General features: G+C 40.7%; 2 long non-coding RNA genes across 7 annotated transcripts in view; one reads left to right on the top strand and one right to left on the bottom strand.

Moving 5' to 3' along the window:
• Positions 1-1,500: 1,500 nt before the first annotated feature.
• LOC308190185 lies at positions 1,501-10,085 on the bottom strand. The gene is made up of 3 exons (XR_013946989.1): positions 9,689-10,085; positions 9,045-9,132; positions 1,501-1,971 (listed from the first exon to the last, which is right to left on the bottom strand). It is a non-coding gene; the product is annotated as an uncharacterized lncRNA (long non-coding RNA).
• Positions 10,086-19,778: 9,693 nt separating this feature from the next.
• The window catches only part of LOC308190184, a 41,727-nt gene continuing 35,179 nt past the window's right edge, over positions 19,779-26,326 (top strand). For all 6 annotated transcript variants that reach the window (XR_013946983.1, XR_013946984.1, XR_013946985.1 and 3 more), the window contains exon 1: positions 19,779-20,427. This is a non-coding gene — a long non-coding RNA (uncharacterized lncRNA). The remainder of the gene's footprint in view (positions 20,428-26,326) is intronic.

Genomic DNA, 26,326 nt, shown 5'->3' with positions numbered 1-26,326 from the left:
ATTGGTTTTGGACTTACTCTAGAATGATGGACAGATTCCTAGTTTTTCACATGGATGGGATTTTTAACACCAATTCCTGCTCATAATCAAAGGCAGAAGGAGAGTAGTGCAACACTTTTAGTTAAGCTTACTCATGCCACATTTAGGTTCATTTATTCTGAATATGTTCAGCGATATTATTCTTTTCCTAATTATCACAATAGTCTGCAAAGAGTTGCTCTGTAGGGGTTACTTTGAATTCAGGCCAAAGAACAGGAACCACCTGTTGAGAGATATGTCCATGCAGCCATTTCCAGAATGGGGACTTGCTTCTTGAATGTTGCTTTTCATGGAAGTAACCTTAAGGGTAGAACTTATATAAGAATCCATTAGGGACAGACACAATTGGATCTATCATAGCATATAATGACTTTCTGGGCTACATGTCACTTTGCTTTGCATCTTACAGGCAATTTGTGAATGGCAGTTGGCGAGACAAGATCTGCTATATATATTTTCCCGTAGAATATTGAACATGACACAATAAAGTCTGATTTTAAACTCAAGATAAATAATAAAAAATAACATAGAAAAGCTGTTAGTAAATACTGCAAAAGGAAGTGCTTGAGGGCATTTTCTGATAGCGTAGTTATTTATAAACCTTTCCCTTCTACATGCTAAAAGACTCATTAAGGATGGGGATTCTGGATAAGAGCAATAGAATGTATTGTGCAGTGGGTAGCATGAAGTAAATATTCAATAGGCACTGGAGAGTCCTTGTTCAGGGACCAAGCTCGGGAAGTGATGTAAACTGTTCACAGAGCACTTAATTTGATTCTATCAGTGATTTATTTCAGCATGTGATTGATGGAAACTGACTAAGTGGTAGTGTGGCAAAAGTACAAAAGCTATTGAACTATTAATGTTATTTATAAGGACAGGACTAACTGTGATAAGCAAGGACCAATATGAAATGTTTGCTTGCTTATTTAGAGTGAAAACCCTTCCTTTGTGAGGAGAAAGCACTATTGCACAGGCTTAATGGAAACTATATTAAAATGTAGACCTACCGGAGTCAACATAGACTCAACTCCACGCTGTATGATGGTGTGAAAAGCAGGTTAGGGCTGAAAGTTTTTGCAACAGATTTTGGAAGCACTTTATGGTCAAAATGGTAAAAAGCCATTAGCACAAAGATGCTGAACTCTCTTGGATTCAGAAAATGTTGTTCTTCATCTGTGACCTGTCAGCCGCACTGGGCTTTGCCATTTTATTTCTCTGTTAAGGATGGCAGAAATGGGTAAGCAAAGTGGAGCAGCAATCAGTATTCTTTGTATTTGACAACTATTTCATCTCCCAAAGAAATCACCCCTTCCTTAGGTCCACATTTCCTGAGTGCTTGGAAAGCATGACAATATAAATATATGCCAATCAAGTGGTTAGCATAATAACATATTGTGAAATTATATGTAAACATCAAACTACATTGATTGGGCAATTTCCTATCCAGTTATTCTTGAATTACCACTTCCCTGAATATGTCTTTTAGGAATGTCTGGGCTAAAAAGCAATCTGCAATGTTTTATTCTCTTTAGACCTAATTTATTCAAAATATACCAACTACCACATACTGGTTGATATATTGCAGGCTCGTGGGCCAGCAATAGCAACCTAAATTGGCAACCGACTGACCAGCTACAGAACTCAAGGAAGAATATGGGTAATTGATTTTTAAATATTTGCATGAAATAATTTAACAACATCTTGCATGTGATTTACTGCATGAGCTCAATCTCTAACCCATTTAAAACCATTTCCCTGAACTCAAGCAGAGGGATCAGACAGACCAGCATTCCTAGTACTGGAATCCTCATGGTACCATTTAGCTTGTAGAAGGAAGGAAGGTTTAAAGCCGCAGGTGGCCTCACAATTCCTGGGAAAGGTCCCACTTCCCATGCAGGTCTCCTCAGCAGCTACACAAAGCCAACCAACCTGTCAATCAAAAAGTAGTGATTAGAAGTCAGTCCAAACATCTGCCTTTCTTGTGTGGTTTCCCTGGGTGTTCTGCTTAGATTCTGTTGTATAGAAATACGTGACATGAAAGAGTTTGTTCACTTCACAGAAAAAGGCACAGCAGCTTCTTGGACTTCTGTCTTATTTGCTTTAGCCAGCCAATCGTCTGCATGACAGAGAACATTTTTTAATTTGATGCTGGCACACTGATTAACAGCTCAGGTCCCTTTACAGATATATATTTCTTAGACTTGCCAATCAGCAAGATTAAACAGTAAGCTTGTAGTAATTTACTTATAAAGAGTGAGCGGGTGACAGCCTCATATCAGCTAATGTTGGCATATTATCTACTAAAAGAAAAATGAAACCAAATATTTTGTCTCCTAAGAATCAAAGTAGGAAAGAACAGGAGGAATGTGTGGCATTCTTCCCCAGTGGATAAGGCAGTCACATCCCAGATAGTAATTAGGTCTTTTTCCTTCATGGACATTGTAGGCTGGATTTATGCAGAAAATAAAGTATTTGAAGTAATGTGATATCCATGATCTACTTTTAAGTTTATTCAAAGTTCATAAAGGCCAAGGAGAGTTTTGTCTTAACGGAGCTTTGAATTGAGAGCTCTTTTGCCCACAAAAGTCTCCACTACTTGGTTATCTGGAATAGTTTTTTTTTGTTGTTTGTTTGTTTGTTTGTTTGTTTTTCCTGTAAGAACAGGCTTTCTGACAGTTCTTGTAGACAACAAGGTCAGAATAACATCTAAATATCTTCCAACTGGCTAGATACTAATTCTGACAAGAATCAGGATGTGTAGAGACCATTTTAATTTTCACACAATTTTAACCATATTTTCTCAGAGGCATCCACACAAAAAATCCTGGGTTTGCAGTTTTAGGCCTAACTGTACCTCATCTGTCATTAGAACCACATAAACTCAGGGATCTCTGGAACTTAGGGAAAACATTTATGACAGAAGGATCTTCAAAAGGTTCAGGTGAACATAGAATTAGTTCTGCCTGTCCATTTTGTTCTGTATGTCCAGATCCCAGTCACTAGCTGGAGCACTGAGATCTCTTGGCCATGTCTGCTGTATCAGAAGAATGAAATAGTAAAATAGATAAAAGTACCATGACTGTGATCTTCCTTTCCTCACCGTTGGCTTCAATTGGTCTGTTGACCAGCCTCAGTGGGGCCACACAGTGACTGAGTTCAGACTCCCAGCTGTTGGACATGTCCAGCCCTGCCCATATCCAATGCATCCAGCATCAGCATGAACCCTACAAACCAGCAAACCTGCCTGGGCTTACCCAGGGCAGCCCCAGTGGTTCAGTGTCATATCTGTTAACAAGCCTCAACAGGCAGGCTTGGTGGGGCTGGGATGGACACCTACGTGACAGTTTGAACATTTGACTGTGTCTATACTGTGCAATTAACAGTCATTGAGCACAGGATCAAGACTTGGTCCCCACTGTTTACAGGTACAGGATCCCTAGTGCTGCTTTGACCTGTACAATAGCATGCACAGGTCAGGTGCTTGCACTGGCTAGGATGTCTTTCCTGCAGGCACTTGGAGGAGGATATCTGGCTTTGTGAAAGAAGAGAGCACTCTCTTCCTTGTTTTGTATCCTGCTCCTGTGGCTCATACTGTTTATGTATACACATGTAATGAAACTTCATTGCATGGTGTCTGAAATATAGGTTTGATGCTAATTTTTCTTGTCTGGTCCGTATTTTAATTTGACCCGACATATTTTTCCCCTTGCAATCATACCATCTTGAGTGTCTGTTACAGTGATAAAATGTCTCACATGCTCTGCCAGAAACTGTCATGTTCCCATTGTTTAGTGATTACAGGCAAGCTGAGTCATAGTGGCATTCAAAACAAAACAAGAAAAGGAAAAAAAATGTCATGTCTTCAGCACTTCAGGCAAAAGAGAATATAATTTAGAAAGGTAAATCATAACATTACAGGAGGTCAAAAATAGATCTCTTGCCCAGTTTCTTAAGATGAGACCTGTATGCAGACTAAAATTCTATCTAGGCTGATCAAACTCAGAGGATTTGTCAGGAGTGCCATGATTATTGAGCGATAAGTAAACTGGAAGAATATAGATAAATAAAGATAAAGATAATGGACTAGTCATATATTTTAGGCATTTAAGTTTGCTATTATTTTTTCCTTTTATGGAGAATATGAATTATTTTCTTGAGGTGCTGGACTCTGTGTTGTTTGTTGGACATTGCAGCTGCTTGCCCTATCTTGGCTTTTTAATTTTTCTAATTGGTGAGGCAATAACATAGGGAAGATGGAATGTGCTACACAAGTGCAAAGCACAGGCCAGGCTCATTGATTTTAGTAGAAATTAAGGCCTACATCTATATTTTATGCTTATATAGCACATTCCTTCTTCCACACTTTTCCATTTATGGGATAACGTTGTCACTGGAGGGAACACATCACATTCACTTCTGTATTATTTAGCCATGTAATGTGATAGTGATAAGATCAAGATGTTTGGCACTAAAATCCCAACTGTTTCAGCAAGTGCTTCATGGTTGCTTGGGGTGTCATATCTGTTAACAAGCTTGTTCATCATCTTTGCTTTTTCCTTGTGGAACAGGTAATGAGTGGTAACGTGTATCTTTTTCTCTAGTCATCCACTGCCCTGTTACCGAAACAATTGTCCTGTACTGAATGGGAGTAAATATTTCCATAAGCTGGATTTTTTAATTCATGCTAAAATCTATAGACTAATTCACTTAGGAGATTTTCATGCAGAATGGCAAAACCTGAGATGCAGAACTCTCTGTTTTTTAAATACAGGACAGCTGGGAATCCCCAGCCCGACACATGCTATTATAATCATAGACCAGTCACTTTACCAGTCTCCTTTTCCATTTCTCTCTCTATAAAAATGGGACAATCTGCTATTTACCCTCCTTGTGGTCTTGTTGTGTGACTTAAGAAATGTTTATGACACAAGACTGTTACTAGCATAACATTGTTTACCCCTCCAAATGTTGATTAAGGATACTGAAATTATCTGGATGATAACAGTACAGTATAAAAGGAAATGAAAATGAGTCTTTAATCACCGTCTCTGTGCATAAAGGAAAACAGATAAGACCATCCCCAATCAAACTATAAATGGGACCTTGCCTACTGAGTACAATTTTGTCACACGTTTTGTCTCTGGGTATTGCATCATGGCAAAACCTTCTCTTTGCTGCCTGCTGCTGTCAAACATAATGAAAAGGATAAAGACAAAGAAAGTTAATGGCCACAATATCTCATATGGGCTTTGCTTCCACAGATCTGGTAACCTTGTCTGGAGCTGCTTTCACTACATGCAATGGCATGCTGTGGCTTCAATTACATGGGTGCTGCTGTGTTGCTGCTCTGCCTACTGACACTAAGATACTGCCTGGATAAATATTGCCTCCTGAAGGATTTCACTGAGTCAAGAGTGATGAGAATTTCTTCTGGACGAGACAAGTTAGCATTGCTCTTGCTGACTCAAGCAGTGGGGGGATCCTTTGTGACTGGTGTAGAAACGCTGCTTTGTCCAAGTCTGCAACTGCTCCCCTGCTCAGGAGGCACAACCCCAGCTCTGTTTCTCCTAATTTGGTTGGTGTCTATCTTAGCTTGCTGTGATACTAGCACATCAACCCATGTGTTTCTTTGTCCTCTCTGAGAAACTGAGCCACTGCCCCCACTTTCATTCACTTCTTAACAAGCCCAAAAATTCTCAGAAATCTCGGGAAATCATAGTGAATGTGAAAACGTGGAAAGCTGAGAAATAGTGTCTTTGATGCCTTCATGAGCCTTATAAAAATCATATATTTACTGAGTGTTTTAAAAATCTTCAGTTCATTACTGTTTATTTCACAGTGTCGTTGTCGTTCCACCTCCCCCCCCGCCCCTCCCCCCCAGTCTTTGACCCTTGGGTCCCTAGCAAGTGCATGTTAACAACGTGCATGTAAGATGCTTTGTCTTACAGATGCAGCAGTGTGCAGTGCAGATCATAAAGCACCTTTAACTGAGTACCAACTCTCTTTCATTCGGAGTCTGCCTTTGTCAGCTTTTCCCCTCTTGCAGCTCAGAAAAAGCAGAGGAAAGTTAAAGGTTTGCCATGGGCTCTCCATTACTTTCCTATTCAAATTTTCAGTTATTATGCTAGACCTCCATAAAAATCATTCTTTCTACTTCTTTGTGCCAGATCTGGATGATCATAATCTCTTACAGTGTTAAAAGTTTCTAGCCCCATGAAATATGAACCACTCATCTATGTAGGCTTCAGCAGCACATCTACTGGAGCTGGTAATTGAATCTGGTTTGCCTCTCTCTATCCTCAAAACCCCTACCCTTTTTCTGGGATGCTACAGCTACACCTGTGCCAGTAAACTGAGTAAGATTAGGGCATGCCCCAAGCACTGGCACACACTATCCATACTGTAAAACTACTAACATGGTACGTGACATGTCTTTGGATCAGACAATCCAACATTCTCTCAGACAAGTAGTGGGCATGGCTCAGGGTTCAGCATGGGCTAGAGACTGTTCCCAGTTCTCCATGTAGATACATTTACTCTGCCTGGGAGTTAGACAGAGTGAGAGAGAGGTTAGGTAGACATGAACTGTGCTGTATCAGTTGGCAACAGGTGCATCCACATCAGTGTTTTAGTTCAGATATGAAGTGTGTATTAGAAACTAATTTCCTGATTAAAGTTTCCTGTTACCCTAAATCCCATCCTGAACAAAATACAGGGTGCAAATATTCTCTGTCATTGAGGGCAACACTGCACCATGAAATAAAATGATTGTAAGTTAGTGACAGTATCATAATTCCCAAGCTACTAGCTATGGTAGGTAAAACAAAATAAAATGTTACTGTTAAAAAAAGTATTTCAGTGTCTCAATGTACCTTTGAACATTGGAGGCGACCTTCATTACCACGCTGAGCCTTGGGGCTCGAATACAACATTTGATATTCTTTTTCTTCATGTCCCTGTAACAGTGCTATAATGTGTAAAATGGTTAAGGTTTTAAAGGTGCCATCTAAAAACTCAAGGCTCAATGTACTAAACCTTTGTGCTCCAAACAAAAGATGTCTAGGTTAGATCCGCAAAAGATGCATCAAGTTCAGCATAAAAAAAATCATATAATAGCTGCACAATAGTTCTCACTCAGCCACAAAGATTAAGCAGCCTTGAATGGCAAGTGTGCAGTGATGTCATGGTCCTAACTGGTATTGCTGTTACTATATCCTCTAGTCACTTATATGAAGGATCTACTGCTTAGAACAAAATTTCCAGGGAGTATTGCAATGGGATCTCCTCTCCAGATGATATTTCCAATTCACACCATTATTTGAAGTCCCACGTAATCTCTGTGAGGTTGTAAGACTTTTCCTTTGAAATATTGCTGCTGTGTTTTGTATAATGGACAACAGTCCTCAGGACAGAGAAATATTGATTGAAAAAGAAAGCCTTTTTAGAGGGGTACCTAAGGAATGGATATCTACCTAAAGTTTGGTAGGTTAATTTTAGGGACAAGTACCATGCTTGTCCTATGCCCAGCACAGGGAACAAGTTAATTCAAATGCGTATCTCTGGGAGGCCATTGCAGAACTTTCCACTGCTACTTTGGGCTAGTACTAAGATCAATGACCCTGTACCAAATGCTTTGTTTTTCTACATTTCTACAGTTCTTCTGTTGCCAGTCCTCATGTGCCCTCACAAAGGAGATTGGACAACCAAATGGGAGTATGGAAATGAGTACTAGAAGATAGGAGATACTTCATCTAATAGATCTAGAAAAAGATTGCCTGGAACACGTCTACAAGACATCATTTTGTATTGTGCAAAGATAGATATCTGTTTGGTATAATCTGTACTCTGAGGAATTATCACTTAGGTCCAGCCCTGGACCATACTTACATGGGACTATGAGAACTCCTTCTCTGGCTGTCCGTCTGCCCAACAGATGGACATGATAGATCTGGCTTTTTGTCTTTTTTCTTCTTTTCCCATATCCAGTTGGCAGATCTTGTAATTTGCTGGGATGACCCTTCCAAGGGCTTGATATTGAACCTGCCATCTGTCTAATAATGTGGCCAGCTGGACACTAACACCAAGATTCAGTTCCAGACTCACATTTTCTTTCTCTGGCCCCTTTTTGATCTGTTTGTTCTTGCTTTTATCTGGACCCAGTAGACATGATGTTGTGCAAAGTCTCATAAATTCCTTAGCCAACCTTTTAGTTTCTGGGTATACTTCATGATGGCAGGGGCATTGTTTTCCTGTCCCCTCAGACAACATTTTTTTGTTGGACTTGGACCACATAGGATGCCAAAAAGGGGAAAGCCTGATGAAACTATTCTATCTGCTGATAAGCAGCAATATCTTCTGGTTGAAGCAATCGGTTTACATAAATCACTTGATCATTTCCCTCTGAGTTTAATTGAACCACTGCACTAACTCATCAGTTTGATTCACATGACAGCATACACAGATTCTTGATTCATTAGAAGCACATACTATGTTGTTGTTCACTAAGAGATCATCCTTTAGGACATTCAGAACATTTGAATCTGACGAAGACATTGGGTGTTATTAGATCCAGCTAGGTTACTGAGTAGCAGGTCTGACTGTAAAAGACCATAAAAGAATTGTATTCTGCATAAGCTTGCTACAGGACCCCATCATGTCAAGGACACTACTGTCAATGAAATGAGAATTACTGCATCTAGGTGGCTTTGCTGGCTACACACAAGTGACCACACACACACAAAAAGACCCTAGATGTCAAGGAACGGGAGAGTGGGCTGCTCAGTAAAGGAAGGCAAGTCAGGAGCTGAGCACAGCAGCAAAGCAAGCAGGGCATGGCTCTCAGCAACCTAGCCCTGCAGCACCCCAGCAATGCGGGCAAAGCAGGTCCAGGGACAGAAGCTGGCTTCAGCTAAGAGTCAAGATTACTAGACAAGCCTGTAGTGACCAGGCAGGTCTGAAGTCAAACCAGGAGGCCAAATCTGTTTTTCAGGGTCAGAACCTACCTCAGTAGGTTGTATAGCCAAGAACAGGAACAGCTGAAACTTTGCTCAGAATAGGACCAAGGCTTTTGAGCAACAGGTTTAATGGTTCCTGTCAAAACATATAGGGTGAATCAGATCTGTTATCCTTTACAAGTTTAGTTTTAGTAATGTGACATAACAGGCGTCTCACTTTCAAATACAAAAATATGAAGTAGCTATCCTTTTTCATGAATATACCAAAAAAGTCTTTATTGCTCCATAAAGAAGTGTTTCTCTTTATTAGCATGATTTTCCTTGCTTGATCCATGAGAGGCTGTAAAGCCAATGTCTGTGCTCTGATAGTTCCCCTGCTCCTATCCAATAACATGTCAGTGCCATGTCTTCACAGAAGAAAAAGATCATTCTCCCCCAAGGGGAGAATCTTGTTCAACATCTGTTCTATGTCTTCTGCAGCTTCTGCTGTTGCTTCTAACACAGATAACGCCACTCTCAAGTGTAAAGACCTATGTTGAAAACGATCAGCTTCTTGCCAGATGTTAAATGAAGTACAATACAAGGACAGTCCTTCACATGTCCATGGAGATAAGCTAATGATACTATGCTAATCAGGTGTGTGTTGTCCCCATTTAGCAAGCTTTACTGTGTATAGAGGAAGGTCTACTCACCCTGAATCCACTGAAGCTTGTCGTGGCAGACCATTGATTTATGCTGTTGTTGTTGCCTTAGAAAGCACAGAAGGGTTCATATTGGCAGGGATGTGGGATCAATCCTGTAATTACAGTCCATTAGCAGGGATGCCACTGTCAGGGCTCTCTTACATTAGAAATAGACCATCATTTCTAAAACTGTCTAAAACAATGAGGTCTATGAAAATAGCTCCCACTTGTGAGGAAGAGACTTGTACAATCAGCAGCAGAGGTAATTGCATTGGAGCACAGGTCAGCATGGAGGGGAGATGGTCCTTGTCTCCATGCATTAAAAGCACTATGGCTAGGGCTGGCTCCCTTGGTTTCAGAGTGATTTGCAAGACCACATTTGAAAGCAATCTGCCTGCAGGTGGTTTTCCCCAGAAAGATTTCTCACCAGACTTCTAATTAGGGCTTTGCACTGTCTTCTTCAGCTGGCAGAACTTTAAGGAATTGCTTTCAGATTCCCCATTCAGCTTCTTACAGACTCTTCCAGGCCTCTGCCTTATCAGCTCCATCTGTGACTTTAGTTTTGAACCAATGCACAGCCACTCCCCTCTTCTCCTAACCAAATCTCTTCTTGATGAATTCACAGTTGGTATTTCCCACTGTTTAATTCCAGAAGGTGAAGTATGACTGTAATTAAACATGGTGCTACTCATGGTCACATTGTCAACTGCTGTTGCAGAGTGTAATACACTAGTTGCATTATTTTTGTGAGAACAGGTGCCAGCCAGCTGACACAGGGTGCTGGGTACTTGTGAGCTCAAACAGCGAGCTTATCAGTTGTAAATCTGGCTGCCATTGGCTGTCTGGCATCTCCAAACACTCAGGATGCTAATTTGGAGATAGTGCTGCTGGTAAATTATCAGCTCTAGTATCTACAGTTGACAACTGTCAAGCATCCGCATTTTCTTTGTTCTGCTACTGCTCCACCCAGTGAAGTAGTAGATTGAGGACCCTCTCTGTTGCTGTTGTTCCAAGGCTCCAAACCCTTTTAATGGGCCAACAGTAGGATCATGTCCTGCATTATTCAGAATTTATTTCTTTGATACAGCCTACCATCCTGTGCATTGACCGAAATGCAACTCAATTTCTGTGAATTGTATTCACCTGAATGTGCTGAATGTGTTCAGCATTGCCTTCACCACCTGCTTTTATCTCAGAGAAAGCCTCAATGAGAGAAGAATGAAAGAAATCTAAAGATTATTAATAACGTCTTCTTCCCTTCCTCATTCCCTTTTGCCCTGTGTAAATCATTTAGCCATGCCTCCGCTTACCCGATCAGACCAATCTATCTCTCTGTCTGTCAGCTCCCTGTCTGAGTGTCAGCAGTTCCAGGTATGGTGGTGCTCAAGCCCTCCAGCTAGGTGGGGCTGAGCAATATATCCTCGGGGTTACTGGAACAGTTTATGCTAATTCAACTCCCTGGATTTCAGCCCAAAGACTGCACATAAAAGAATTGAAATCAGCACTCCCTAGTCTCTAATTCCTAGCTTAGTCTCTACACACTTATTGTAATCTTCCTGGACTGTCTGGGCAGTTCTTCTAAAGGAAGGGCAATCTTACTCGCTGACCTATAGCTTTTTTCTCTCAGCTAGGTCAGCAAGCTGCCTCAGCCAAGAAAGTGTTTAACCCTTTAGCAGCAAGGATTGCACTGGATGACATTTCCCTGGCTCCTCTACAAGAACAATGTCAATGATCATTAAGATCATCATTAATGATCATTTGTTTAAAAACTCAATGATGCGATTTCTTGGCATGAAAATACAGCCCGGACCTTTGGGAAATTCAAATTCACTTGCAGAACTTCATTCTTGCAACCTCCCCGTAACATATGCACAAACAGGTTTAGAGAAACTTGGAATTCTCTGCAGTTTTTTATCCAAACTTTACAACTTAAGCCTTTTTCAACCTGTGTGTTGAACGGTACCTGAGCAGTACATTAGGAGCACTGGCTCCTCTGAAGCACAGTACTCATGGCAGTTCCCCACTTTGCCCCGTAAGTTGCACTTAGTAGTTGAAGAGTTTCTTTTGCTTGATCTTGGTACAAAAGTATTAAAATAAAAATCTAAGGAACCAGGAAGCTGCAGGAAGCTGCACTTCTATTAAGATAGCAACTGTTCCTCACTTCTGTTGCTACCCTCACTTTTATATCACCCTCTGTGTAAAAACGGCTCGGTTACACTGTAAATAATTGCATTTTATTCCTCTCCCATGTTCTCCTTCTTGTCCCAAGTGACCTGTTTGAGTCTGGCAGCAGCTGTCTTTTGAAAAAGAGAAATCGACATGAAATATCAGTGACAGTCAATATTTAAGGTACATCTTCAATATATCCCCGTACTGCTACACACAGATTTAGGGGCTCTTGTACCACCTGTCTGAGCAGCAGGTAGCAGAAGGTGTTGCCATCTTTCTGTGTTGTTTTACAGAAGAGAACTGAACAACTACCCTGCACGTGCTTCATAAAGCCACTCATTCCCCAGCAGGATCAACAGCCGTCTTTTCCATCAGATGTTTGAGCTGTATAGATGGATTCCTGTCATATGGTCATGAGGTATCTGCTGTCCCAGGCACCAGGAACAAAATGGTAGTCAGGGCAGAGCAGATCAAAGCTGTGTGACAGGGGACAGCCACCTGGGTTGGAGAGGACAAAAATCTAACCCTCTCCAGAGAAGGTCCACATGCAAGGGAATTCTCCTGCACATTTCACAAGGGCACAAAGGAAGCAGGATTTACTACTCCGCCCAAGCACACAACACACCATAAACAAGAACACTTTTTGTTTCTCTGCCTCATGCTCTCTTGGCTCCTGCTGTGCTCTGTGGGTGACTGGGCCAACACAAGCCCACCCTGTGGGACTGTGCGCAAACAAGGACACTCACCTGCCAGAGTGGGTCACGGGAAAGTGAGAAGGGAGCTTGCAGGGTTTGGCATGACAAGTCCATGCTACACAGCCCCTGCCACCCCACTGCACCAGCATCACAGGAGCCATAGCCATCAGTCCGTGTAGGTGCTGCTATGACTTCCCTTCAGGTCTGGAGGCTTCTGTGGGAGCTCTGCTGTGGCATGTGTAAACAGAAATGCGGTGTTACAGCTAAATGCTTCTTTTCAACCAAGATAAAGGCCATTTTTGAATCCCTCAGGAACAGGAACAAATTTTCAACAGTGACTTGCAAAAATCACGGGAGAACCTTTGCTAATATTGCCCTTCACTGGCTGCTGCGCAGGCACAGAGACAGCCCCATCTTAAAGTTCTTCCACTCCAAGAGAAAAGACAATAAGTGGGTATGAAAAGCTATCTAAGAATTACAAGGAAACAGCTAGAAAACTGGTCAGCACAACAAACACTAGTTTCAGCACAGCAGCAGCCTGCCAATTGTCACATCTTTTGCAGCCATCACAGCAAGAGAGAATTTTAAAAATGGATTTTAAGGAGGGGCAGCCTCCACAGAGGTGCTTGTTTGAAAATTGAGAAAGGAAAAGAAAAGAAAAAGAAATAATAATTGAAGTCCAGAGTGACATTGAGTGTTCCTTGCCTTTGTTTTTGAGACTGAGCTGTTCTGGGTTGGTGGGGGGGAGCAGGGAGGGAGTGTTTCTTGGCTGAGAGAAAGAATCTTTTTGAGTATGTGAAAATACACACACGTGCACACACACATACAAAACATTTCCCTGTTAAGATGTTTTCATTGCCTACATCTCAGAACCTTTGTTACGGTTACATTTGGTTCTCATTTAATCTGTGCTGCCCCCCTCACGCCTCTGTCTCTCATCCCTCTATTGTTGTGCTGAGGCTTTTTTCAAGCCTCTCTCCTCACAGTGCCACCAAGGCCTCATGCCAGTCTTTCTTCTCTTCCCCTCTTACTATTGTTTCTATCTCTTTTTTCAGCATTCCGAGTACCCACTCTTATTTTAAGCCTTTGTTTTTCTTTTTTCTTTTAATTTTCCACTCTCTCCCTGTCATTATTCCTGTTTCTTTTGTCTGTCATCTTCTTCTCCTGTGCTTTAAGCATGCCCTTGGACTTTATTTATCCTCTAGATCATTTCTAGCCTCTTCTTTTTTTCCTTCTTTTTTTCCCTTCCTTCCTCCCTTCTGATTGTTTCATTCCCCTTCTCTCTTTTTCATGCTCTCTTCTCCTGTGTGAGCCAGTTGTTACTTATTTAAACAACTCTTCAAGAAATAATTTTTGTTCATTGTGAATCCATGGGTCAAAGTCCATCTTGGCAAAGAAGGTACCTCCGCTGACTTCAGTGGGTCAGCCCGAGTGCTGAAGCTTGTATGACTTTTTCTTTTCTTCCAGAAACTGAATTTCTGAAGGCTTTGATTACAAACAGAACTATTTACATATTAAGCATGTTTGTGGCCAGAGTTTGCACTCAGTGTGCTGCACTGAGATCACTTAATTCACAACAAAAATATTTTTTTTCCTGCTACCTATTTATTTCTTATTAAAAACACGTGAAATTTTGTTGTAGAAACATGGTCTGAGATGGGGACCTGCTAATGCTCCATTCTGTTTAAAAGGAACAAATTTTCCTGACAAAAATGATGCTACAGCAACCCTGTGCTTGTGAAAATATGTTGATGTTAGCTTTTGGGGTATTCTAGACTCTATCTGCCATGATGCTCTGGATTCATCTTCGCTGAGTGAAAACAGTGGGACATCTGAGTCTTATTCTTTTAAACAGCAAAATATAATCTACTTCTGAAGACAATGTTTGAGTATTTTGCTGCTTTCTGCAGTTTAAATAGTCACTTTTTTGTCACCTATTTCTGTTATTTGTTTTTTGTTGTTGTTGTGTGTTTTTTTGTGTGTGTTGTTTTTTTTTTTTTCCCGATGAGAAGAAGTACAGATCCAGAGGAATACAGATGGGCTGAATATGTGGGAAGCAGTCAAAGTGATCTTAATGTGAAAGGTCAGAAATGCTCTTTATTAGCCATATGAGTTTTATGGGTTGTAAAAGGAACCATCAAATTCAAGTCAGGTTCCTTGAATTGCAGGAACTATGCCTTTTCTCCATTCTGGATAGTTAGAGAAAATGAAAAACATGAAAAAAAAATACATACATAGGACAGAAGAGTTCTTCAGTTGAATATGTTTTTAATTAAATCTCAGCATTTGATGTGAATATCCATCCTGCATGAAGAAAGGCATTGGGAAATTTTTGAGTTGTATCACTCTGCTGAAGTTGTTGCCTACTTCTGACCAATGGTCTATTTCCCTATTAAAAAATATTCATAGTTTTTTTTTTTTCTCCCTTTTCATGGTGTTATTTCTTTTCAGCATCTTTTCTTTTTCAGTCACAGCCAGACAAATTCCTTCTCACAGCTACATAAGTGTTTCCCTCTTCCACTTTCATCTGTCATGTTGCAGGATCCATTTCCTCTTCCGCTGCCATTATCTGGAATGGGCTTCTCTGTATCAGGGACTCTTTCATCTCCTTTCAAACATCATGTACATCAGTCAACCTCTCCCTTAGATAGCCTGCTAAGGCCCCCTGTCACTTTTACATTTAAATTATGGTTTAAATTATAGCCTCATTGTATAAGCATTTAAGGGATATAATTTGTGAAAACGACTACAATAAGACAGACTAGTTCCGTTTTATACAGCAGCCAAAATGCACAGGTCGTGGACATGTTTAGCCCATATCTCAGCTTGATTGAAAAAATAATAAGAGAAAGATGACTGGGAAGAGGGCTAAGAAAGGTGATCCTGTGACCCACCACCTGCAGGAAGGGCACTGCTGGTGCAGAACCACCCCCTTGCTTTTGACATCTCACCAAATCACTGTTTGGAGCTCAGTCCTCCTGCACTGCATCGATAGCCAAACTTGAAATCAAGGCACGAGGTCATAGCTGACAGATAACCTCTCAACCTCCCTTCACCAATGATATAGCTTAGGTCTCAGGTGCCTAAAATTTAGTTTGACGAATCTGGAGCCCAGCCCCTTGCCTAAGGCATTGCTCCCTTGGAAAAAGTCACCACCATCTCTACCTGGTTTCCCTCCCCACAAAGAGCAGGCCAAAAGCACAGTGGCAGCTTCAATCTGAGAGCAGACCCATGGGTTGCAGAAGATTATTTGTATGAATGCGGAATGAAAGCCATGCACGTAGAGAAGAGCCGTTGTGCTGCTGGAATCCAGCAAATCTCTAGCGATGGCCACAGATTAATGCGCTTTCTACAAAGCTATCTGCAGGTGTCAAGCCCATGCCTGAGCTCTGCAGCAGCAACACCTCGAGTCACAACATTCCTGTGCCCTGCAAACCTCTGGCACGCCACTCTGCTACATCTTTCTTGCCTGAGTCTTCCTCTGAGCTCTGTTATGGCTCTTAGAGGCAGAACAGAGTCCAAAGCATAATTGTGCAAAGTTGCAAGAACAGGTAAGAACACATCTTATATGCCCATCAGACAGGCTTGAAATTAAAATCTGGTATAACAGACAACTACTCTCAGATCTAGCTGCAAACGGTAAATAAATCCAGCTTGTAACTTAATGATCCTTGTGTTTGCAACCAGCATTGAAAACTGCCTGGGGAACAAAAGCTGGAACTGTACGTGGAAGACAGAATGAAGTCATCGGCAATCGTATACCAAAAGCACCTGGATTTTATCATTCTGACCTGGAGATACACTCACGTTGGCTCTGGCCAGAAATCCACCAGTCAGGGAGGGCTGGGCTTCAGGATCAGTCCCCTGGATATTAGGTCTGTGCTGCTGCTCATTTCATGTTCGTATCCCGCGTTAGACACCCTGTGCTGTGCAGAGGCTGCGTTACGTTATCCTGCTGGTCCCTCCTGCTACCCCCTCCCACAGCTCGGACCAAAATTGTCTGCCTTACTTGGAATTCATTTCAAAAACAGATTCATGTGGTGCCTGCTATTCCCCAATAAACAAATAAATTAGCTGCTGTGATATGGAAATTTGCATGATTCACTGTACTTAAAAACTGTTAGCTGTGAACTTATTAATTGAAAACCACAGGACGATAATAAGTGTGTCCTTCAGTCTGAACATGAGTCCCTTGTTATAATGAATTTGTAAAGCAATAAAGATGTGTTTTTCCAGGAAAACACCACTGCCTCAGGACAGTTGAGGCTCAGTCAAGCCTCACAGGAGGCAGAGGCGCTTTCGGGGAGGGAGGCGCAGGGCCCCCTGCCAAAGCTGCGATGCCCTGGCTGCTGGGCACGGCAAGGCGCTGGGGTACTGGGGGGCAGGTGTGCTGCTCTGCCTGTCCCGGCCCCTCCAGCAATCCTGCCCTCGCCTTCCTGCTGGTTATTCCCTTTTCCCTTCCCTCTGCTACCCCCTGCCCCGGGGGCTTTCCCTGCTTTCCCTCCTCTGGCATCCCCACAGATGGGCGGGGAGAAATGATTTAGCCCTTGTGTAACGGCACCTTTCAGCTGACTCTGCTTTCCCTGCAGAATGCTGCACGTATTGATTTACTCGCTCTGCTTTAGTCGTACGTACTCAGATGGGATTCTTCTGTCTTCCATTTATGGCAGAGAGACCATTTCTCCTCTATCTTTTCAGAAAATTCTTAAGCAAACCATTTAGTTTGCAAATGAGACACAAAGGCTAAAATCTGGCAAGCCTATGTTCTCTTAAGGATATGTAGGCAAGGCAGATCTCATATGTAACCAGCTACCCAAATGCATTCATGTGTCGAACACAGAGGGCCTGGGCCCCCTTCTGAGTGGCGCTCTGTGCAATCCCAGTGCAGCCAGTAGTAACCACCAGTCTGCATTAGGTTATTGTACCATGCATTTTCATAGTCACTGTGATTTTCAAACAGGAAACATTACACCTGTATTGAATAAGCACGGCAATATTTGGTGTGAATCTTGGCAGAATCATCCATTGCTTTGTTTTCTGTATTTTTCCTTCTTCTCTGTTTTCCTTCATTTATTCAGCGAGAAAGAAGGAGACTGCCTCTAGTGCTTGAATTTTAATTCTTTGCTGCACTGTCCTTGGGCAGAACTGAGTGTTTCAGAGAGGTGTAATGCATTGTACGGAAAAGCATGAACGTGGTGCCAGTGGTTCTAGTGCCAGGATTCATCACTGCTTTCCTTATCAATGGCCGTTATATCTTATTTTTTAAATACATTGAAAAATACTGATATTTAAGCTAACTCAGAAATTACAACCCTCAGAAAAAAAACCAACCAACCAACCAAAAAAAAAAAAACAGAAACAACTGTCAAAGAACCATAGCATTTGTAGGATTTAATTTAAACGCAGATTTATGTTTCTGTTGTTCTTGACAACAGTAAACTACTGCATGCACTGCAAAGCCAGGGTTTTGTTTTTTCAGAAACATGCAGTAACCACGTGAACCTGCTGCCGGTATTGGCCCAAAAAGGAGACCCATATGCATTGCTGGAGATATTGTTTTGTGAAAGATCCATTTTATGGGGTAGGACAAGGGCATGAGGCAAAGAACTAAAACTTTTACAGGCAGGAATTGCAGAAAAAAATATATAGCAATTTAGTAAGATTTTCCTTACCTGCCCTGTAAAAAAAAAAAAAAAAAAAAAAGAACTGATTTTGCCCTGTCCCAGCTATATCTCAACTAACTGGTGTTTCTCAATCTAACATGTTATACCACTGTGATTTCTCATCTACTCATCTACTGTTAATGGACACAAATTGCTGCAGTGGTCCAGCCAGCAGGGCCACGTCTGTGGGAGGTTCAGCAGATGTGCATCATCCAGGGATCATCCAGGGATCCTTCTTCAACAGGGATTCCCCATCACTAGATTCTTACTGTTATATATCCCATAGCTATTTTGCACCTTGCATCAAATGGATGAATTTAGTTCACTCACTTTCCTCAATCCTTCACTGAGGGGAATTACAATGCTTGTGCTTTGAAACGTAGAACAGAGTATCTGCAACAGATCTAGCCACTGGGTAACTAGTGTTCCAAAGCTCCTGTAGGAATAATTGATTTCAACTTGTAGTCCATCCGCTAATCATCAGTACATACCAAATAAATAAATAAATAAATAAATAAATAAATAAGCTTATATATACTATCAGTATCTACACTTCCTCTCTAAAATTTATAAAAATTCAACTCAAAAGAAAGTCAGGAGCATGGCAATCAGATTTCGGAGGAAAAAAAAGTACTAGTCTGTCTGTAAATTTTGGTTCTTGTTAACTAAGACTGCTATTTGTCGAAAGGACACCTTTTAAAAAAGGCATAATTTAACCAGAAAGGCAGGAAAATTATTTGAGCTCACTAAATGAATGCACATGACTAAAACGTGAAAAAATCAAGCTTGACATTCAAGATACATCTGAAGTTAAAGGGCAAGAAAATCTAACAAATCAAAAGAATACTTTTATATCAGAAAAGCATAAAAACCTCTTCAATGTCTTTCAGAGTCACAGAAGCATGGCCCATGTTATGATTTCCTATTTATTTTAAACTAAGTAATATCTCACCATTATCCCACAGAGTTCAGAGAAAATTGGCAATTGTACTTATGAGCAAGTACATGAACTGCCCAACTCTTAAGACACCTTTATTATATGATTCTTAGTGCCTGATTCTAGTTGCTTAATGCAAATTAAAGGATGTCTTAATGAAGCGGGAAGGAGACTCAGGAAATGAACAGATAAAAAAGGAATCCAGTGACACACTAGCCTAGATCCAGATCAAAACCACAAATATTAAAATAACGTCTCTTTTTGAAGCATTTTATTTCATTGTCATTACCCTATTTTATCATTCTGACTGCCCTATCCAGTTTTGCGTTAATATATCATTAATGTGTATCAACACTTTTAAGGAGGTAAAAAAGAAACAAAATCACGAGAGATAAAAAGAATCAAAATAAAGAGTAAAAATTTGACTCTTACATATCCAATACTCAGGCATGTTGCAGGGCTTTTTGTTTGCTTGTTTATTTGTTTTGTTTAATAAAAAGTACTTGAATATTAGCTTTGCATCTATCAAAACCAGCTTCTCAGGCTACCTCCCTTTATCAGCTCCAGTATTGTTATCAGGCATTTTTTCTACAACAATCCTTCTGAAGACTTTCTTCAGTGATAACAGGAAAACAACTGACTAAATAGCAAGGAACAAAACTCAACTGAAAAAAAAGAAAAGAAAAAAAAAGTACTTCTTAGATCATTTAACATGCCAGAAATAAATGATTGCTACATGACCAGGGTCCCCTTGGATTAATCTGGGTATATAGACAGGGTTGTAATGCTCACTTTATGAATCAAATCTTGAATCCGCAATTTTAATTCTCAGTAGGAAAGAATCTGTAATGTTTTTCTCCCGGAAATATTAAGGACATGCACTTTTCATCCTGGCATGCCAAAGGCTGCAACCCAGGAAGTCAAAGAGGAGATGGACATGAGCATCACATGTTCTTCCCTACTGGCGAAAAAGGGGAAAAAAAAAGGCTGCACTCATCCCACTCAGACAGACTCTCGCTGACAACTCCTTAAGTTAAATATAGTCATCTCAGTTTGAGTGTCTGCTGCACTGCAGCTGCTGCTAAACACCATTTCCCTGACATGGATGTGCAACTCACAGGCTGCATCTGCGGGTAAGCCCGCAGCCAGCTTTGGGGATGGCTTTCCCTGATCTGAGGGCACTGGGGAAGTGACACATATGTGCATCCCCTTGCTGTGCAGGGCTAAGACATGCTGATTTGTCATTTCACAACTATTTGCTCAGTGGAAGCCATCAGATGCAAAGTAAGTATGATTTATTTATTTATTTATTTATTTGTTACCAGCAAAGGAGAACATGAACTTTTAGAGAAAAGTTGTTCTACCATCCTACTCATGAGAGCTGTTTTAAAACCACTGCACTACGTTAGTAGCAAGAGGTCTCCTTGGAAGAATGAGTCATGTACTTTTTGATACTTGTGGGCTTCCTTTCTTCTGAATCACAGCAAGTTTATTGTGGGATAGGGATACCTTCCCAACAAGAACCAAAAAAGAGGTGAGGGAATGAGAAAAGTGGCTTGGATTAAGCAAACAAATCTCTGAAAACAGAGGATAAGGTCAATGACCTTCATTCCCCCCCCCTTTTTTTTCCTCCCAAACTTTAAGAAACTGAGTGAAGAAATTGCAGTGCATACACTAAGAGTGTTTACAAATAGCAAACTATGTCCTACACAGAGGTCATTATGCATTTGGAAGTGAACACCATCCTCTGTTTTTCTCTTGGATCAGCTTGGTACGTTCTCATCACCTCCTTACTTTATGTCTAACAACAAGTAGCAATAGGTGAACTGCAAGACGCAATGAGTTCTGCTTTGTTTAGCCTGAGAATTGCTATATGCTTATCCAAAACTTATCTGCATCCCCCTACAAATATGTGAACCTATGGGCATTAGAAATATTCAGGCACCTGTTATTGAAGTTAATGGGAACTGCAAGCACAGAGTTCCCAGGACAATCAGATATCCTAAGTCCGCAAAATTAGGTTGAAAATCTCTCAGGGACAATTTTTCTCTCTCATCATGTTTACTACTTCCCAACAGGCAGGAAATATTTGAAGCACAGGATCACTTGTGGTATGCTGGCAATCCTGAATTTTTTTATGGGAAGAAACCAGGAGACAGGCAAAGCCATCACAGATGGAAAAATATATATATATATATATACTTTTAAAGTAACTGAAAAGATTCAGTGTCTGAAAATGCTCAGTTTGGGATTGTCTCAAGATTCTGGGTGGATTTTCAGTTGGTTGTAATTTTCATCCCGACAGATTAAGTACTCTTTACTAAAAGGGAGGTTCCTCTGGAAAGTGCAAGGAAAATGGCTTCTTAGGCCCCTTCTTATAATGGAAAACACATGGGCACGCTGCTAAGCTCATGCACTGCATTTCTGCATTCAGTGGGTCTCTGCAAATGCAAGAGTTTTGGGAAAGAATGAGGGCTGCAGGTTTCAGGCTGGTAGGATCAGGATAGCATTTTACACACTCTAAATCCAGAGAAGAGGATTCTTTTCCATTTAAATACTGCCTTCAGGAAAAATGGCTTTAGGATGACTTCGGCAATTTCTAAAGCTTAAAATGATCCCCTGGAGAAAAAGGATACCGTTATGAGGAAGAATAGGAACAGTAAAACAGCTTGCTGCAAAGGTCCTTAGCAGAAGAGAGAAACTGTCTGGTTTGCTTGTAATTCTGCCTTGTTTGGCTTTATGATTTTGGTTGCACTTTTTAAAATAAACCTAATTGGTGGCTCAATTGGCTGTTTCCAACACTGATCAAATACTGCAAAATATAGACGTACACACACATTTTAGTGGAATGAAAATATCGTACTCGATCACATCAAATAAGCTCCTCCACAAACATTCACAAAAAGTCATTTTTTCACAAATTTTGACATGCCTGAATATGCAGTACATTCACAGCAACCAGTCTCACATAACTGAGGACACAGCTGACTGCACACAGACCACTCCAAGCCTGAGTAAGCCTGTCATAACTCTTTCCTTCCCCTTAGCCTCAAGGCACTGAATGTAGTCCAAAATGTAACATCTCATGTACATAGATGGAGATGATCCACAATGTGTTCCACCATTTTATGAGCCTGTATGGGGCACCTTGAACACCATCTATCGAACCCAAAAGTTGAAATCAGCCTCACTTCATCTTGTAGAAAAACTTGGGCATTGAGTCAGCAGCTGAAATTCAGACAATGGAAGTTGTGGTTGTGGAAAGCAACCACAACCTTCCCAAATGCCACTACTGCATTTCCTCAGGGTTTATGCAGCATTTATTGTCCCAGCCTTTGCAGAGGCAGAACAGGCTAGAAATGTCCTTGGGGAAATGAGTGAGTTGTCTCTGTAGTTATGGCACTCTCCCCAGGCACGTTCCTGTGGCGCTGACAGGCATTTGGAGATGGTGCAGGAGCAGCTACCTCTCCTTTACTGCTCTCCAAAAAGGTGTCCATGATGGCTTTGAGTAAGCTTTCCTGTTCCCCTATCCTCTGTACCTTATAAAGTCCTGCCTAGGTGGTAGATACAGGGAAAGAGAGAGGCCCAAAGAGACCTTTCTGCTCTTGCATCGTGTGAATTTGGAGCCCTGTTAACCATCTGTAAATGTAAGCTGGCTGGTGATCAGCTGAATATTCCCATAAAGTTGCTTTCTTTTAACCCTTGGGGGTTTTGTTTCTCAAAAGGTCTTCTGCAGCAACAACATTGGCTGTGAATTCTTCACCAACCTAGATCATTAGCCAGGGTTTCTTAAGACTAAATGGAGCTCTATGCACTCCTCACATTTGCAGAAAATCAAAAATGTGACTTACAGTGTGTGTGCGAAGGGACTCAATCTCGCATAAGCACAGTGAGATCAGACAACTTTTATAAAGCATAGTTAAAGCAAAGGAACACATACCTGTAGGCTGTTGTTGATGGTGGATATTTCTGTGCTTAAAGAAGTTTTTAGAAAAGTGCTTAGCAAGCAGCATCGAGGTCCATCCAAAAGGAAGAAACCTCCTTTGGTTCAGGAGTGCCCTGACCTGCAGATTGATGAAAAGTGGAACGCTATACAAAATGTCACCATATACTCACCTTTGACTGACATTTTCATCCCTACTGGCCATAAGCCATTTGCCATTGTTGGTGACATGCTGACTGACCTAGACAGACATTTAACCTGAATTTTTGTGGTCATTTTCACATTCTTTCTTTTTAAATAGCTTTGCTCTATATAGGTAAGTATATATGTTATTCATTGGCAAAGGGGCCCTTTCAAATTGACAGCCTGGGTTATGGGACAAAGTCATAAGACAGGACTATCCTAGAATCCATTTTGAATCGCTGCTATTCAAGAAGCAGAAGGTATTATTGCCATAGGTCAAAGTCTTCTTAGGTTTTCAGCTTTTATACAGAGGTGGGCATCAGTCAAAATCCTAGGTCTGAATAATCCAAAACTGAGATTTGAGGTTTCACAGACTCATGGTGCATGTAATCATTTTCTTATACTGTCTTGCAGAAAGACTTGTTAGAGAGTAAGGTTTTCATTTTCTTCCAGTACGGCTCCCCAAAAGACATTTAGCAGTGTGTAAATTAGCTGGTGTAGGTAGCCTGTCAGCTCCACCAACCACTGCATTCACCTCAAGGGCTAGAAAATCCCTGCTGAAGATCTGCCACACCCTATTGTGCTGGAGATGCATATATATAGAGATACACTGAATGCAATAAGTTCTGTTTTCCATGTGTTAATAACGCTAGAAATGCTTACAAGGATGCATAATAATGAATGTAAGTAGAAAAGAGTGGGAAGCACATGTTCATGGGGTGGGTGGACATAGGAAAGAAGATGCTTTTACCTATTAAGTGCAAGATATATGGGAAGTCTGCACAAATCTTCCTGGCTTTCTGTCACATAAAGGTAGGCTCACTTTCCCATTTTAAAGATGAATTTAATAAAGTGAACGATAGGGCCAGATTAATTTTGTTTTCATCTGTAGGTATTGTACCAGTGGGAAATGCCATCTGATAAAGGGTCTGATTCAGCTACCAACCTTTCTTGAAAAGGCATAATAGAATAAAAGCTATCTTCAAAGGACATTGATGTATTTATGTACTGAAATTAAAAAGTAGATACTTCTGTCTTTGCTAAAGTTGACTGAGTTTATGCCACATTTCTCCAGCAATCTAGCAGCTTGGCTTGGTGTGAACAATGTTCTGCTTTTGTGTCTCGGGGTCAGTGGCCCTGCCTGTTATTCTTGGAGCCTTTTTTTGGTGTGTAATAAGCTAACTATGTGAGTTACCAGATCTCAGTTCTGCATAAGGAGATGAGCATTGTTCACAGAGAGAGAAGAGACAGTTTTGAATCTAAGGAAATAAAAGGCAGTGCAGTGTCTTTATTTTCATTCTAGCCTAGCAAAGCTTGATGCTGGCATGCTTAAATCTAGGCAGAATGCTCAAATCTTGACAGTCTTGGAATATCAGCAAAATTAAAACTCTGAGCACAGAGGGTTTTTCTTTTAATTGGGCTTACTGCCTCCACTAACAAATTGCAAACATAGACTGAACATAGCTGTAAACAAAAACCTGCGTGTAGAACCCCATGTATTGTTCAAATAGACACCAATAAACTTCTCAGCATAAATGCTCCTTCTGAACTACCCCCTACACTCTCTTTACCTATATACAGATATATAAACAAAGCCACACATTTTCATTGGCTTTTTTTTTTTTCCTTAGAAATTATGGGCATTTATCCCCACCAGACTGTTTATAATGATGCTCTAGGTTTAGCTGCATGTCCCCTTTGGCTTTTCTCCTGAAGCAGAGAAACATTTGCACAGAGCACACCAGGTGTTACTTTCATATCCTCAGACATACTGGAATATATTAACACAAACACTAAATCAAAACACAGCAAAATTAATGATCATGGCTAGGCTAGAGAAACCAAACTCCTTATTACCAAACAAGACTTGTGTGTATTGTTTCTGTTATCTTAGTTCCCAGATTATTATAAAATCAGATACCAATATCTAATTAGCTGTTCTAATTGTTGGTTTGAGTTTGCATAAATTATGCAGAAATGCCCAACTTTCTCCTGCTTTAATCAATATAATATGTCAGAAGGTTGCTTGGGGTTGTAAGATAATGAGATAACTAAAGCAGTATCCTGTACACTTCATTATTATAGGCCACAGCCAAAAGAAATATCAGTATTTCCAAATTATCCCCACTTAAGGCATGCAGTCTGAAGCCTACTGCTCATCAAGCAACTGCTTATCAGCCCTGTTTTCTTGTAATACTGCCTGACTATCAAATAAAATGATCGAATGATGTAAATTGATATATCTTTTCCAAAACCCTCCGATTCCTGAACACTATAAACTGCATCGTTTCAATGTATGGATTTAATCTCTGTATGGATAGACTTTTAGAGAGGAACTAGTAAACCTCTGAGGGCATAATTTTGGCCTAAACTAACTCTCATTTCAGGTATGACCACACTGCAATCCAAGTTCACTTCCAGAGCACTGTAACCTGCTCTTGCTTGTAATGTTAATACTTTAATATAAATGTTACCTCTATGAGTACTGTGGTTATTTACAAATGAAGAAAATTCTTTAATTTCCTACAAAGCTGACATCTCTCTTCCACTTTCATCTGCTGCTTTAACAGCCTTAATTATGAAGAGATTCAAACAATTTTATATAGAATATAATTTTATGTATTAATGATGTAAGTGTCATTAATAAGAATTAAGAAAAATACCATTGCAGTGGAAGAGGTGGGAATAAGTACAGTGAAAGACGTATTACTGCTTGTATATTCTATATGCTAATCTTCATAGTATTAGGCAGCACTATCACTTCAGCTGTACAAATAAAACAACTATTCATCCCAAATCCCCCCAAATTACCTAAGTACCCAAAGGGCGATTTAAGTGGAACTTAGGCAGCTAAGTCCAAAAATTGGATTCTCAAAACGAATTATGCACTTACACTTGTGCAAATTAAGTTCCCTTAGAGACAAAGGTTTTGTCGGTGTTCAAAGCCTCTTCCACCTTGTCCATCAAAAGCAGGCTGGCACGTAGACCATACTTAAACTCATTAAAGGTCTACTATCAAGCATTCCCCAACTAGATCCTAAAAAGGAGTGATCCCAC

This window comes from Anser brachyrhynchus, assembly GCF_964034855.1.
Source record: "Anser brachyrhynchus genome assembly, chromosome: 2".
NCBI lineage: Eukaryota > Metazoa > Chordata > Aves > Anseriformes > Anatidae > Anser > Anser brachyrhynchus.
This window is presented reverse-complemented; position numbering and strand designations above follow the sequence as displayed.